General features: G+C 46.0%; 1 long non-coding RNA gene across 1 annotated transcript in view; it reads right to left on the bottom strand.

Moving 5' to 3' along the window:
* Positions 1-165, bottom strand: part of LOC129393241 (uncharacterized) — a 37,824-nt gene extending 37,659 nt beyond the window's left edge. Inside the window, exon 1 of the long non-coding RNA XR_008620021.2 lies at positions 31-165. This is a non-coding gene — a long non-coding RNA (uncharacterized LOC129393241). The remainder of the gene's footprint in view (positions 1-30) is intronic.
* Between the last annotated feature and the right edge of the window lie 15,861 nt (positions 166-16,026).

The following is a 16,026-nucleotide window of genomic DNA, read 5'->3' on the forward strand; positions in this document are numbered from 1 at the left end:
CAGAGTGGGGCGAAGCATTCATTTGCTTACCTTTCCTGTGGTCCCTCTCGTGTACCCACGATAAGGAGCCTGCCCGTCAGCTGAGTGATTGTATTTTTTTACAGTTCCTAGCACAAACCTTCTCATTTATATGTAAAGCAGCCATTAGTCATAGCTCCGTTCCCACACACTGCCTGATGTACAATCACATTTTGCAGCGGATGAATCTTTCCACACAGCTGCTCTGCTATGAATAATCCGTCTCTAGGCCCATAAATCAGAAAAAAATCATGCACCTCGTTCGCCTGATCCTTACACAAAGTCATATATTTTACATGAGGACGAGCTAAATATTCATGAGTCTTAAAGGCTTTTTTCATAGGCACTTGTTGGGGTTGTTTTCTACTGTTGGGGGGATACCAAGGTTGTATTTAGGAGAACCAGGGATTTTAAAGAGGAAAAAGAGGCGAGAGAGAGAGAATCTCTCTCTCTTTCTCTCTCTCTCTGTGTGTGTGTGTGTGTGTGTGTGTGTGTTGTGGGGGGAAGAAAGAGAGAAGAAAGAGAGGGAGAGACAGATTGATTGAGATTGCAAGCTTATCTCTTAGTCATGTGGGACAAAGGATGCTATTGTGAGTTCTTAAAAATATGATAAATACTTGTTGTGTACCTGAGCTTTGATCCTGCCCAGAGCCTTGAATATTGCCTCTCTGACCTTCAAGGTCATTTGATGAACCTTTGCCTTCTGACCTGTGAAACAATGAATTTGGTCCTTCTCTGTGTAGGAAGGTGGCTGGGAGAGCCCCACCTGGATTTGATAAAAGCAGGACTTGGGGTGAGGGAGGGGGGAAGGTGGGAAAATCAGCAGTTGCAAAGGAAACTGCTCTGATGCTAGCAAAGCTTCCTACCTACACACAACTTAAGGCCTCCAGCAGCTACCTGGTATTCTGTGTCTGACCCATTCTTCTTTCAGAAAGCATTTAATGTGGCATTGCTCATCCTCCGTTTTATCTCCCTCCCTGGTCTGTATCCTTCCACTCACCCTCTTAGCCTCCCTCATCATCTCACTTTCTTGTCTTTAGGCTTTTTCTCAGATGGACCCATGCTCTGCCAGGGCAAGCTCCTCAGACTCTCTCCCTCTCCCAAAATGCAAAATCTGACCTCTCCCAGAAGCCTCCTTCTACTAAATAGAGAAGGGAGACTTACTTGCTTTGCTGTGCAAGCCCCACACTCTTGTCTTCCCTAGCTAACCCACTCATCATACCAGCCCCTCTGCTGGCAGGTGCTTTTTCATTTTATTCTGGCATTCACTCAGCATTTGTGTGCTCAGTGGCGCTGTCTGTCTGACTCATTAATGCCATGGTCTGCAGTGGTGATGATGATGTGTCCTCACTTCTCTCCGAAGGGTAGAAAATTCTGCTTCTTGGATTTCACTGACAACACAGGGAACACATTTTTAGGGAGAGATTTCTCAGATTTAGCTCTAGATCTGGAAACACACATATGCCCTCAGACCCTTTAGCCTTCAGTGGATAATGAAAATACGCTGGGTTTGAGTAGGCTGTCCTTGGATGAAGAACTGTATCAAAAGTGTAATGGCACTCAGGGGGTTACTTCTCTATTTAAAGTCACTTCTCTATTTAACGGATGGGCAAACTGAGGTATAATCTTGGGAAACTCCTTTCTAAACTTCAAATCAGGAGGTCATGACAGGCAGCTGCAATTACTTCTGAGTTGACTTTTGTGATTTTGACTCTGGGCATCAAGCTTTTACACCACCCTCCAGGGCCAAAGGCCAGGGATCGAAGCCTTGCCCCATTTCTCTCAGTTCTCGGGCTGACCTGTTCTTCTGCTGCCCCTTGCCCCTCCTGCCCTCAACCCACTTTTGCTAATGTGCAGAAAAAATTAAGTCAAAGAACTGCCAGAGAGGAGGAAAATGTCCAAAGAATCACAGATGGCAGCCTTGCAAATTTAATTTAAAATCATTCTTTATTATCCAAAATATTAAAATTAGAGCTATAATGCCCAAAGGAAAACACAGATGAAAACCCCCAATGTTTCACGGCCTCTTCCTCAGGGGGTCCCAAAAACACTGAGTGGGAATGCTTTTGAAAAGAAAGCAGGAGTGCAGGAGCAAAGAGCCAGCTGTAGATCATTGAGCCAAACACTCAGTGACTGACCCAATCAGCTTCCCTTAAAGCCAAACACCAACTGTTTCATATGCAATTAATGATTGCCCTGGCAAATTAAAGTGCATCAAGTCATCACAGGCATGGTTGAATGAGAAGATACACAGCAGTCACAGGTATCTCATCCCTGGCATCTACATAATGATATTACCAGGCTAATCTAGACTCAGAGATTTAATTCTGCAAAACACCATGCACTAAATATTTATATTCATAAAAGGGCTAAAAAAATGCCCACATGCTACCTCTAGGCTCCCCATTCATCTAGAATAGGCTGCTGGTTTATTTGCTGGGGTCTATGGTTGGGAGTAAAGGGTACAAGTCAAGTGTCAGGAGGATCCCAGTGTTCCTGGCCCCCAACTTCACCTTTCAAAAGGGTCTCGGCCGGGCATGGTGGCTCACGCCTGTAATCCCAGCACTTCGGGAGGCCGAGGTGGGCGGATCATGAGGTCTGGAGATCAAGACCATCCTGGCTAACATGGTGAAACCCCATCTCTACTAAAGTACAAAAAATTAGCTGGGCGTGGTGGCAGGTGCCTGTAGTCCCAGCTACTCGGGAGGCTGAGGCAGGAGAATGGTGTGAACCCAGGAGACAGAGCTTGCAGTGAGCCAAGATAGTGCCACTGCACTCTAGCCTGGGCAACAGAGCAAGACTCCGTCTCAAAAAAAAAGTGGGGGGGGTCTCATTCCTGGATTGGGTACTGAGCAGCATCCAAGAGTGGGCAAATCTCCTTCCTTCTCTGGAGATGTCAAAGCAGAAAAGAAAGCCCCTTCGTATGTCAGAGTCAAGAAAGGAGTGTTAGAATGGATGACAACATCTCTTCCCCATTCTTTGGTGCAGAAAATCAAAGTCCAGAGAAGTACCAAAGACTGTTACAGTCATCCTTTACAGGTTCCAAATTCTTTTTTTTTTTTTTTTTTTTTTTTTTTTGAGATAGGGTCTCACTGTGTCACCCAGGCTGGAGTACAGTGGTGCGATCTTGGTTCACTGCAACCTCTGCCTCCGGAGCTCAAGTGAGCCTCCCACCTCAGCCTCCCAAGTAGCTGGGACCACAGGCATGCACCACCATGCCCGGCTAATGTTTTGTATTTTTGGTGAAGATGGGGTTTCACCATGTTGTCCAGGCTGGTCTCAAACCCCTGAGCTCAAGTGATCTGTCTGCCTCGGCCTCCCAAAGTGCTGGGACAAATTCCAAATTCTTTTTTTGTTTTGTTTTGTTCTGAGACAGAGTCTCCCTCTGTCGCTGAAGTTGGAGTACAGTGGCCCCATCTCAGCTCACTGCGACCTATGGCTCCTGGGTTTAAGTGATTCTCTTGCCTTGGCCTCCCCAGTAGCTGGGATTACAGGCGTGAGCCACCAAGTCCAGCTAATTTTTTTTTTTTTTTCTGAGATGGAGTCTCGCTCTGTCACCAAGGCTGTAGTGCAGTGACGTCATCTCAGCTCACTGCAGCCTCTGCCTCCTGGGTTCAAGTGATTCTCCTGTCTCAGCCTCCCGAGTAGCTGGGACTACAGGCGTGTGCCACAACACCCAGTTAATTTTTAGTAGAGACGGGGTTTCACCATGTTGGCCAGGCTGGTCTCAAACTCCTGACCTCAGGTGATCCACCTGCCTCAGCCTCCCAAAGTGCTGGGATTACAGGCATGAGCCACCAAGTCTGGCCTAATTTTTGTATTTTCACTAAAGATGGGGTTTCACCATGTTGGCCAGTCTGGTCTTGAACTCCTGACCTCAAGTGATCCGCCTGCCTCAGCCCCTCAAAGTGCCAAGGCATGAGCCACCATGTCCGGCCTCCAAATTCCAATTCTAAGTCACAAATATAGTTGTGATTTTGGATGCCACCGTGCCTGATCTGAAGAATAGGGTCTCTCCAAACAATCATAAATAAACCAGTGCTGATGGAAAGAAAATGTTTTCTTTGGCCTTTTGGATTTGTCTTGGTTTCCTCTACTAAAACCTAATTCTGAGCTTATGGCCCCTACTCAAATATTCTCATCTCAGCATTCAGCACACTGCTGGGCCTCAGCACCCCTACCATATAAAGGCACAGAACCTAACCTGGCTTGGCCTAGCCCCTATCCTCATCAGGTTGCCAGGATCATTTCTGTGTCCATCCTGGAGACTGCTTTCCTCTCCCCACTGGCATCCCAAACCCAATTATTTTCATTCAGCCCCCTCTGCCCTTTCTGTCTCCCTGGTAGAAAATGCAGATGATGGAGGCTGCCTGTTCTCTGTGCACACCATGACTTGGAGCCTTCAGCAACTTTTCCAGGGCTCTGCATATTATAATCAAGATGAGATCAGCTAATAAAAAATTACATTGGTTACAATCCAAAAAGATTAACCAGCCTTAAGGGTTTCATGGCTACGCATTACACTTCTCAATTTTCCTACAATTAAGCTAACAACAAATAATATTGACAAATAACTGCTAGATGTGCTAGTTGAAGCCTGGCCATGGAAGGAAGGGTGGTTCTGCGAGTCTGGCCATTCCCTGCTCGTAAGTTCTAGCAAACATTGGGCTGCTGGTACTTGAGCTGCTCCGGTGGAGAAGTGATGAGGAATGGTTGCTGTGCTTGCTCCTAAATAAAGAATTTTGGGCCAGGTGTGGTGGCTCATGCCTGTAATCCCAGCACTTTGGGAGGCCAAGGTGGGCGGGTTGCTTGAGCCCAGAAGCTCAAGGCCAGCCTGGGCAACATGGCCAAACCCTGTCTGTACAAAAAATACAAAAATTAGCTGGGCATGGTGGCGTGTGCTTATAGTCTCAGCTACTTGGGAGGCTGAGGAGGGAGGATTGCTTGAGCCTGGGAGGCGGAGGTTGCAGCAAACTGAGATTGCACCACTGCACCCCAGCCTGGGTGACAGCCAGACCCTGTCTCAAAAAAAAAAAAAAAATTAAAAGATAACAATCCTGACACCTGTTCTCCTACCACCTTTTAGAAATTTTCCTGGTTTCTACTGATTTCTCAACCTCCTGCTGGAGACAATCCAAGATAAGGAGACCTATATTCTCACAAGGCACAACTATATCGATTCATTAATGAACCTGATGTCACAAATCCAAGACCTAAAATAAATTAGATCTAGCATTAGCAAAATTTGGGACAGATAAGACTAAGAGTCTCAATGAAAACCCCCTCCCACACAGATGCTGATAGAGGTCTGTGGAGGTGAGACTTTTCCCTGACTGGCTGCCCTGGCACTGGGGAAGCCAGCGAGGGGTGGAGGAAGAAAGGGTGTTTTTGTTGTTGTTGTTGTTTGTTTTTTTATACAGGATCTCTCTCTGTTGCCCAGGCTGAAGTGCAGTGCTATGATCACAGCTCACTGCAGCCTCAACCTCCTGGGCTCAAGTGATCCTCCCACCTCAGCCTTCCAAGTAGCTGGGACAGGCCTGGCTAATTAAAAAAAAATTTTTTTTTGTAGAGATGGGGTCTCAAACTCCTGGACTCAAGCTATCCTCCCACCTTGACCTCCCAAAGTGTTGGGATTACAGGCATGAGCCACTGTGCCCAGCCACCAGTTATTTCTATTACTCAGTGTTGGGGAAGAAGCTAGCAGAGGGAATGGTTAGGAGAGGAGGACTACAAAGGAAATAATGACACTTGTTATCATTTAATCAGAGTTACCATGTTCCAGGTACTGTGGTAAGTGCTTTCATGCATTAATTTATTTAATTTTCACAATAATAACATGCTCACTTTGATACTATATCTGATGTTCATCAAAACTGACAAATATCTGAAGGGAACCCAGGCTGGAGTGCAGTGGTGTGATCTTGGCTCGCTGCAACCTCTGCCTCCCGGGTTCAAGTGATTCTCCAGCCTCAGCCTCCCAAGCAGCTGGGACTACAGGTGCACACCACTACGTCCAGCTTTTTTTTTTTTTTTTTTTTTTTTTTTGTATTTTTAGTAGAGACAGGGTTTCACCATGTTGGCCAGGCTGGTCTCGGACTCCTGACCTCAGGTGATCCGCCCACCTCTGCCTCCCAAAGTGCTGGGATTACAGGTGTGAGCCACCGCGCCTTGCCGATTGGTTTTTTTTGCTGTTGTTTTTTGTTGTTTTGAGATGGAGTCTTGTCCTGTTGCCACGCTGGAGTGCAGTGGGCCAATCTCACTGCAACCTCTGCCTCCTGGGTTCAAGTGACTCTCCTGCTTCAGCCTCCCCAGTACCTGGGATTACGGGCACCCGCCACCATGCCTGGCCAATTCTTGTATTTTTAGTAGAGACGGGGTTTTGCCATGTTGGCCAGGCTGGTCTCGAACTCCTGGCCTCAAGCAATCCACTTGCCTCAGCCTCCCAAAGTGCTGAGATTACAGGGGTGAGCCACAGCACCCAGCCTATATTTGTGTTTTACACATCTGGGCCTGGTGTAGGACTCTCTCTCTTTCTTTTTTTTTTTTTTTTTTTTTTTTGAGACAGAGTCTTGCTCTGTTGCCCAGGCTGGAGTGCAATGGCACCATCTTGGCTCACTGCGACCTCTGCCTCCCGGGTTCAAGCGATTCTCCTGCCTTAGCCTGCAAAGTGGCTGGGATTACAGGCACCTGCCACCATGCCTGGCTAACTTTTTTGTATTTTTAGTATAGACAGGGTTTCACCTTGTTGGCCAGCCTGGTCTCGAATTCCTGACCTCAGGTGATCCACCCGCCTCGGCCTCCCAAAGTGCTGGGATTACAGGCATGAGCCACCGCGCCCAGCCTCTCGCTGTCTTTTATAATGTAATTTTTACTTAAGTATAATATACAGAAAAGTGCAGAGAATGCATAAGGATATGGCTCAATTAATTTTTAAAAAGCAGATACACCTGTGTAGCCAGTATGGCGTCTCCTCTCTCTCAACACAAATTTGAAATCAACCCTCAGTCTATCCTCAATGGAGTTGTCCCTGAACTAAGCCTATAGGAAGCCTCTGAGCTGCCTTTTTTCTCTGGTTTCTCACGGTTATCACTGGAAGAATCACAAAGGAGCTCTGTTTTGGAGCTTGGAGGTTTAGAATCAAGAGTCTCATTGGTGGTTTTAGTAGCTACACTGCTTTGTTCCTGAACTGGCAAAGATGATGCCCCGGCACTGAGGGGCGGGGTCAGAACAGTCCATGCCCCAAAGAGTTTGCCTGTGAGCCATTCAATTTCTCACCTAGTACTGATTAACTCAATGCAAATGTTTTGCCTATTTTTTATTTTTAAAAAATTGTATATGTTTTTATTTTTTTAAAGTAGAGACAGGGCCTCACCATGTTTCCCAGGCTGGTTTTGAACTCCTAGGCTCAAGTGATCCACCTGCCCCAGCCTCCCAAAGTGCTGGGATTACAGGCGTGAGCCACTGCACCCAGCCTGTTTTACCTGTTGTAGCCACAAAGAGACCTGAAGATTCAAGAGTGGCTCTTTAGCTCTGTTGTCTGGCTCCTCCTCCTGCTCAGTCAGTGTGGGTCCTTCGTGCCCTTGACCCTACTTAGGGGCAGAGCATGACCTTCCATTTGCCTCTTCTCTTCCTTTCCACCTCCACCTTGGTCCATCCTCAGACCCTCTTTTATTCCTGGCTCCCACGGTCTGGGCCCTTTCTCTGAAGGACTCCCTCTGTTGGATTCCCTGACAGGTGATTGAACTGGGGAGAACGTTGGGAGGCAAACCCTCATAACACAATAATTAGTTCTTTAAAAGCCCAGCTTGTCTAGGTGTAGTGGTACGTACCTGTAATCCCAGCTACTCGGGAGTCTGAGGCCAGAGGATCACTTGAGCCCAGGAGTTCAAGACTAGCTTGGGTAACATAGCAAGACCACTTTTTTTTTTTTTTGAGACGGAGTCTCACTCTGTCGCCCAGGCTGGAGTGCAGTGGTGCGATCTTGGCTCACTGCAACCACCATCTCCTAGATTCAAGTGATTCTCCTGCCTCAGCCTCCCATGTAGCTGGGATTACAGGTGCCCGCCACTACACCCAGCTAATTTTTTTTTTTTTTTTTGTATTTTTAGTCGAGATGGGGTTTCACCATGTTGGCCAGGCTGGTCTTGAACTCCTGACTTCAGCTAATCTGCCCGACTGGGCCTCCCAAACTGCTGGGATTACAGGTGTGAGCCACCGTGCCCAGCCAAGACCACATCTTAAAAAAAAGAAAAGAAAGAAAAAAAAAGTTCAAAAGCCCAGCTTTACAATCCTTTGCACATCTCCATATTGGGTAATAGAATGTCTCCTTCCTGTTAAATTCTCTATGTCTGGAGAATTCAAATAAACGAACAAAAATCTACTCTGCTGTACTTAGGTTCAAAGCTGAATTCTGGTAAATGAATCTTTTTTTTTTCAAGACGGAGTCTTGCTCTGTTACCCAGGCTGGAGTGCAGTGGCACGATCTCAGCTCACTGCAACGTCCGCCTCCCAGGTTCAAACAATTCTCCTGCCCCAGCCTCCTGAGTAGCTGGGATTACAGGTGCCCACCACTGTGCCCGGCCAATTTTTGTATTTTTAGTACAGACGGTTTCACCACGTTGGCCAGGCTGGTCTCGAACTCCTGACCTCGTGACCTGCCCTCCTCAGCCTCCCAAAGTGCTGAGATTACAGGCGTGAGCCACCGCGCCCGGCCAAATGAAGCTTCATTGTGTTCTTTCTGGGCCTGAGTCCTTGACAAAATTCTTTGTTAGGCCCTTGTCATCGTCGTTGTCATCATCATCACCATCATCATCATTACTAGCATCTAATGTTTACTGAGTCCTTACCATGAGCTGGGGCCTGGGCAAACTGCTTTCCATAGATTGTCTCCTCCTGGTCCAGCTAAATCTGGACTACTGAGTCTAAACCAGAGGGTCAGTCTCCGGGGCTCTGCTGTGAATGAGGCAGACTCTCAGACCAGCACTGGAATCAGCAGGGAGAAGCCAGGGGTTGGGCATAAAGTTTAGATAGATTGCTGACAGTTGAGACAGGTTTGGGACAGTTCTCTGACAGAGACTGAAGAGTAGTGTTTGGTCATGCATCCATTTAATAACTATGTAGAAAAGTGCTTGCTAAGGATAAGGGAACTCTATGCTCAGGAAAGCTTTGAGATCAGAAACAGATCAGTACAGCACTTCGTGACCTTAATATACTGCAAGCTGCTTTTATAGTTATGAAATGATATGATACCCGACATTTGCATCCATATGAGCCAGAGAAGGGTGAAAGAAGTGGGTAAGGGCACACACAAAACAAAACTGACTATAAGTCAGTATTTTTGAAGCTGGGTAATGAGTAAAAGGAAATTTATTGTATTATTCTCTTTACTTTTTTATATGTTTGAATGTTAAATTCAAAGTTAAATATACATACCCTGGCCGGGCACCGTGGCTCACGCCTGTAATCCTAGCACTTTGGGATGCCAAGGGGGGTGGATCACTTGAGCTCAGGAGTTCGACACCAGCCTGGGCAACATGGTGAAACCCCGTTTCTACTAAAAATACAAAATTAGCTGGGTGTGGTGGTCAGCACCTGCAGTCCCAGCTACTTGGGGGCTGAGGCAGGAGGATCCCTTGAACCTGGGAGGTCGAGGCTACAGTGAGCCAAGATGGCACCACTGTACTCCAGCCTGGTGACAAAGTGAGACCCTGTCTCAAAAATAAAATAAAAATAAATAAATAAATACACACATCCATATTCTTCCATACCTTTTTTCCTTTTCTTTGTGTGTGTGTGTGTGTGTGTGTGTGTGTGTGTGTGTGTGTGTGTGTTTAATTTTAGTTGTTTTCTTTTTCCTGGTTGTTTTGTTATTCTGAATTAAGGTGCTTTAAAAAAAATAGCCAGTTCAGGCAAGCATGGTGGCTCACGCCTGTAATCCCAGCACTTTGGGAGGCCAAGGCAGTTGGATCACTTGAGGTCAGGAGTTTGAGACTAGCCTAGCCAACATGGTGGAACCTCATCTCTACTAAAAATACAAAAAAAAAAAAAAATTAGCCAGGCGTGGTGGTACCTGTAATCCCTACTCAGGAGGCTGAGGCAGGAGAATCACTTGAACCCGGGAAGTGGAGGTTGCAGTCAGCCAAGATCATACCAGGCTGGGCGACAGAGTAAGACTCTATCTTAAAAAAAAAAAAAAAAGCCAGTTGGGTGCAGTGGCATAGCTACTTAGGAGACTGAGGTGGGAGAATCACTTGAGCCTAGGAGTTCAAGACCAGCCTGGGCAACATAGTGAGACCCTGCCTCTAAAACGAGAGAGAGAGAGAGAGAGAAACATACATAATGAATAAACAAGCAATCAATCATTTATTTAAAAATTTTAAAAAATAGCCTATCTTAGTTGCGATAAGGACAAACCAAGTCAAATGGTTTTTTTGGGCCAGTAAGAAAAAGATAGTTATGGGTTCCTAAAATCTGGGTGCCTATAAAGGGGACATTCATAGGAGAGTCCCATGAAGACAAATAGTCTGGGGTGGGAGTCCAGACCTCTTTGGACAGCTGCCCTGGTTCTCTCCTTCCCTTTGCTGCCCCTTCTCAGGGTTGTTCCTCTCAAAATATGTTTCTTGATGCATGAATGACATTGCATTTAATTTAAGAGGCAATTCTCTGATAAGAAAGTCCTGCCTTTTCCCCACTTCCTGCCCCAAACTGCTCCCAGACCTCCTGGGGTTGATAGCCTGGCTATCTGGATTTCTCTCTGCCTACTAATTTGCTTGTCATCAAAGATCCTTCCCACTGAAAGCCCCCCTTGATTTTTTTCCTGGTACCTGCTTCTGGGGCCTCCCTCAATGACCTGCCCTGCCCTGAAGGTCTGTCCAGCTGCCAGCTCTCATCCACCCCCAAACCAGTCACATGCTAAACTCTTCCTTTTGCCTTTCTAGAGGCACTCTCCATCCTTTCCCAGCCCTCTCTGGACCTGGGAGATGAACACAAATGGACTGCATCAAAGGCTCTCTTGTCCTCTGGCTTCTGTTTGTGTTTAACCAAAAGGAGATATCAGAAGATTAAAGAGCAGGAGGATGCTGGTATATGATTCTTCCAGATCCCTCCCTGCTGGGCTGCCATGAAAGGGCTACATCCCTTTTCGAATGCCATAGCTATGGTCAAGTGGTCCTTTCCCCACAGCCACCTTCTCAGGGTCTTGGTAACTATGCCCTTCCCTTGGCCCTTGGGGCCTAGGAGTAATATGGTTGTCTGCTGTTGCTAGCTGAGGGGTATGCACTAGCCCTTGTTGGTCTCCCTTCACTCTGTCCACACCTTTGCAAATAGGTCCTTAATTAAACCCTTCTGAAATTAATCAAGTCTACATATGCCAGGACTGTGACTGATACAAATCCATACTATTGTCAAAAGAGCCTTAGTTAGTATCTATTTTTATGTCTTGTTTCCTTCACATAATGGAAAGCTTCTTGAAGGCAAGGCCCATCTCTTATCTGCAGAGCGATAGACACAAGGAAAATAGTGAGTTTTTAACACTGACTCTTAGAAGTAATCCTGACCTTGATCACCTCTTCCTCAAGAGGCATTTTTAGGAGGGAAGGGGTATCCAACGAAATATAGCTGCAGACGATGTAAATGTCTGGGAAATTAAAGCAGCCAGATAAAGGAAATCACCAGCTTGAAGACATGATAGTGGGGGAGTCTGGACAAATGCCAGTTAAAGATAAAACAACCTGTTCAAACTTTGACTAAACTATACAAAATAAAGTATGTTAAACAATGTTGGTCAAAAAGCGTCTAAGAAATCCAGGCACAGAAAGCAAGGGAAAGATAGCTTGGTCAGCACTGAAGACTAAAAACTGATTAATCTCCCAACCTGGGAAACATATGTAGCAAATATATGAAGTATATCTTTATAACCAAGGTGAATACTCTTTTTGTTTGTTTAGACATGAATTCCTGCTTTGGATACATGTGTTAATAAATAAAAAACTGTCACTGCATTTAAGATCTGGAGTTAGACTACCTGTAAAAGAACCCTGGTTCCATAAGATATTACAGAAATGATGGAAGATGACGCCCAAGGCTACGTTATACAAGGTACTGTGGCTTCTGCCTTAGTCTGGGAAAAATTAGCCACCATGTTGTGAGGTCCCATAAGCAGCCCTATGGAGAGGTTCACATGACAAGGAAATAAAGTATTCTGCCATCAGTCACCCCCAAATTGCCACCCACATGAGTGAGCCATATTGGAAGGAGATCCTCCAGCCCCAGTTAAACCTTCAGATGGCTAGAGCCCTGGCCAACACTGACTCCAATCTTGTGAGACACTGGGTAGAACACTCAGCTAAATTGTTCCTTAATTTCTAATGCATGTCAGATTTAAAAAGATGCTTATTATTGTTTTAAGCTGTTAATTTTCAGGGTTATGTGTTATGCAACAATAGATAACTAATACAGATGCATACCCTGGATCTAATGATGAAGAAACATCACAGCCAGGCACGGTGGCTCATGCCTGTAATCCCAGCAATTTGGGAGACCGAGGCGGGCAGATCACCTGAGATCAGGAGGTTGATATCATTCTGGCCAACATGGTGAAACCTCGTCTGTATGAAAAATACAAAAATTAGCCAGGCTTAGTGGCAGGTGCCTGTAATCTCAGCTACTCAGGAGGCTGAGGCAGGAGAATCGCTTGAACCCGGGAGGTGGAGGTTGCAGTGTGCTGAGATTGGGCCACTGCACTCGAGCCTGGGCAACAAGAGTGAGACTTCATCTCAAAAAAAAAAAAAAAAGGAAACATCAGATAAATCAAAATTAAGGAGCATTCTACAAAATAACTGGCCTGTAAGCTTCAAAAGTGTCATGGTCATGAAAGTTAAAGAAGAGATGAAGGAATTGTTTCATATTGAAGGAGACCAAAGCGATATGACAGCTAAATATAATTTGTGAATCTGAACTAGATCCTTCTGCAATAAAGGACATTATTGGGACAACTGGCAAAACTTGAGTGGATTCTGAGGATTAGATGGTAGGTATATATCAATGTTAATTTCCCAATTTTGGCGGTTGTATACTAGTAACATAGAATGTATTCGAGTGTAAGAAATACTAAAGTAGGCTGGGCGCGGTGGCTCATACCTGTAATCCCAACACTTTGGGAGGCCGATGCAGGCGGATCACGAGGTCAGGAGATCAAGACCATCCTGGCTAACACAGTGAAACCCCGTCTCTACTAAAAAAAAAAAAAAAAAATTAGCTGGGCGTGGCAGCGTGCTACTCGGGAGGCTGAGGCAGGAGAATGGCGTGAACCTGGGAGGAGGAGCTTGCAGTGAGCCGAGATCACCCCACTGCCCTCCAGCCTGGGCGATAGAGCCAGACTGTCTAAAAAAAGTAAAGGGCTGGGCACAGTGGCTCACGCCTGTAATCCCAGCACTTTGGGAGGCCGAGGCGGGTGGATCAAGAGGTCAGGAGATCGAGACCATCCCGGCTAACACGGTGAAACCCCGTCTCTACTAAAAATACAAAAAATTAGCCGGGCGTGGTGGCGGGCCCCTGTAGTCCCAGCTACTTGGGAGGCTGAGGCAGGAGAATGGCGTGAACCCGGGAGGCGGAGTTTGCAGTGAGCCGAGATCGCCCCACTGCACTCCATCCTGGGCGACAGAGCGAGACTCTGTCTCAAAAAAAAAGGAAGAAAGAAAGAAAGAAATCCAATTCTCTCAATCTCACCTGCCTGCACTTCTTTTTTGAAACGGACTTTCACTCTTGTTGCCCAGGCTGGAGTGCAATGGTGCAATCTCGGCTCACAGCAACCTCCGCTCCCGGGTTCAAGCGATTCTCCTGCCTAAGTCTCCCGAGTAGCTAGGATTACAGGCACGCACCACCACGCCCGGCTAATTTTGCATTTTTAGTAGAGACGGGTTTCTCCATGTTGGTCAGGCTGGTCCTGAGCTCCCCACCTCAGGTGATCCACCGACCTCGCCTCCCAAAGTGCTGGGACTACAGGCGTGAGCCATCGCACCCCGCCCCTTGCCTGCATTTCTTTACTCCGTGGAAGGAAGTGCAGGTGATGACGTTTGACAGGCCTCTGTGCAGACCAGACTGTACCTTCAGTAACTTCTCACGTACTCGCATTTCTTTCTTTTCTTTCTTTTTTTTTTTTTTTTTTTTTTTTGAGACAGGGTTTCACTCTGTCACCCGGGCTGGAGTGCCGTGGATCATAGCTTACTGCAGCCTCGACCTCTGAGGCTCAAGCAATCCTCCTGCCTTAGCCTCCCGAGTAGCTGGGACTGCAGGGATGTGCCACCATGCATGGTTAACTATTTTTGTATTTTTTTGTAGAGATGAGGTCTTGCTATGTTGCCTACCTAGGCTGGTCTTGATCTCCTTAGCTCAAGTGATCATCCTGCCTCTCTGCCTTCCAAAGTTCTGGGATTACAAGTGTGAGCCACTGCGTCCAGCTGCATTTCTCTTTTTATTTGTTTGTTTTGAGATGGAGTTTCGCTTTTGTGGCCCAGGCTGGAGTGCAATGATGCCATCTTGGCTCACTACAACCTCCACCTCCCAGGTTCAAGCAATTCTCCTGCCTCAGCCTCCCGAGTAGCTGGGATTACAGGTGGCCACCACCACACCTGGCTAAGTTTTGTATTTTTAGTAGAGAAGGGGTTTCACTATATTGGCCAGACTAGTCTCGACCTCAGGTGATCTGCCTGCCTCGGCCTCCCAAAGTGCTGGGATTATAGGCATGAGCCACCATGCCTGGCCTTGGCCACACATTTCTTAATAATAGGCTGCCACACTAAAAACAAACAAAACAGGTGCTCACGCCTATGAAGACAAAGTGTTAACAAAGAAATAGTAAACAAAGTGTAATTAGTCTTTATCCTTTACAGTTCAGTTCAAATATTATTGCTTTTGTCTTTTTCTATTTCCCAAGCAGAGCTAGTTAACATCCTATTGGATGCTACCATAGCATTTCCCACACTCTTCACTCCTAGTGATAATCACAATATATTGTAGTCTTGGTTTTTTTTTTTTCTTCCAAGTTTTCTCATAGACAGTGAGGAAGGAAATGTCTCTTATTTCTCTGTGTATCCTTCATGGCAGAGAGTTAATCATTACAATAATAATGGTTAACACTTACTGAGTTCTTAGTATGTACCAATGCTCTAAGTGTGTTATGTTTATAAATTGATTTCATTCTTAGAGCAATCCTATGAAGAAGTTACTGTGATAATCATTATTTTACAGATAAGGAAAATGACACACAGGAATAGAAGTCAGATTTGAACCTAAGTAGTCTGCCTCCAGAGCCCAATGCTGTTAAACACTGTGGTATATTGTACTGTATAAAATAAGTTTGTAGTGAATGGATAAATGAACGATGACTCATAATTACTCGTTTTATTACTTAAAGTCACCTGGGGCATGAACAGAATTATATTTGAGTTCCAATATACGATTAATTATATTTTGGACAGCCTTGGTTTAGAACAGGGTTTCTCAACTTCAGGGTTATTGACATTTTGGGCTGGACAATTCTTTGTTGTGGGGGGCTGTCCTGTGCATCATAAGATGTTCGGCAGCATCTCTGGTCTTTACCCACTAGATGCCAGTAGCAGCTCCCATTGTCCCTAGTTGTGACAACCAGAAATATCTCTAGACATTGCTATATGTCTTCCAGGGAACAAAATTGCCCCCAGTTGAGAATTACTATCTAGAATAGCACTAATCTAAAAAAAGCTACTTGTTTTTTTGTTTGTTTGAGATGGAGTTTCACTCTTGTGGCCCAGGCTGGAGTGCAGTGGCATGACCTTGGCTCACTGCAACCTCCGCCTCCCTGGTTCAGGCGATTCTCCTGCCTCAGCCTCCCGAATAGCTGGGATTACAGGCGCCCGCCACCATGCCCAGCTAATTTTTGTGTTTTTAGTAGAGATGGGGTTTCACCACATTGGCCAGGCTGGTCTTGAACTCCTGACCTCTGGTGATCCACCCACCTCAGCCTCTGAAAGT

The sequence above is a fragment of the Pan paniscus genome, chromosome 8 (genome assembly GCF_029289425.2).
Source record: "Pan paniscus chromosome 8, NHGRI_mPanPan1-v2.0_pri, whole genome shotgun sequence".
Taxonomy (NCBI): domain Eukaryota; kingdom Metazoa; phylum Chordata; class Mammalia; order Primates; family Hominidae; genus Pan; species Pan paniscus.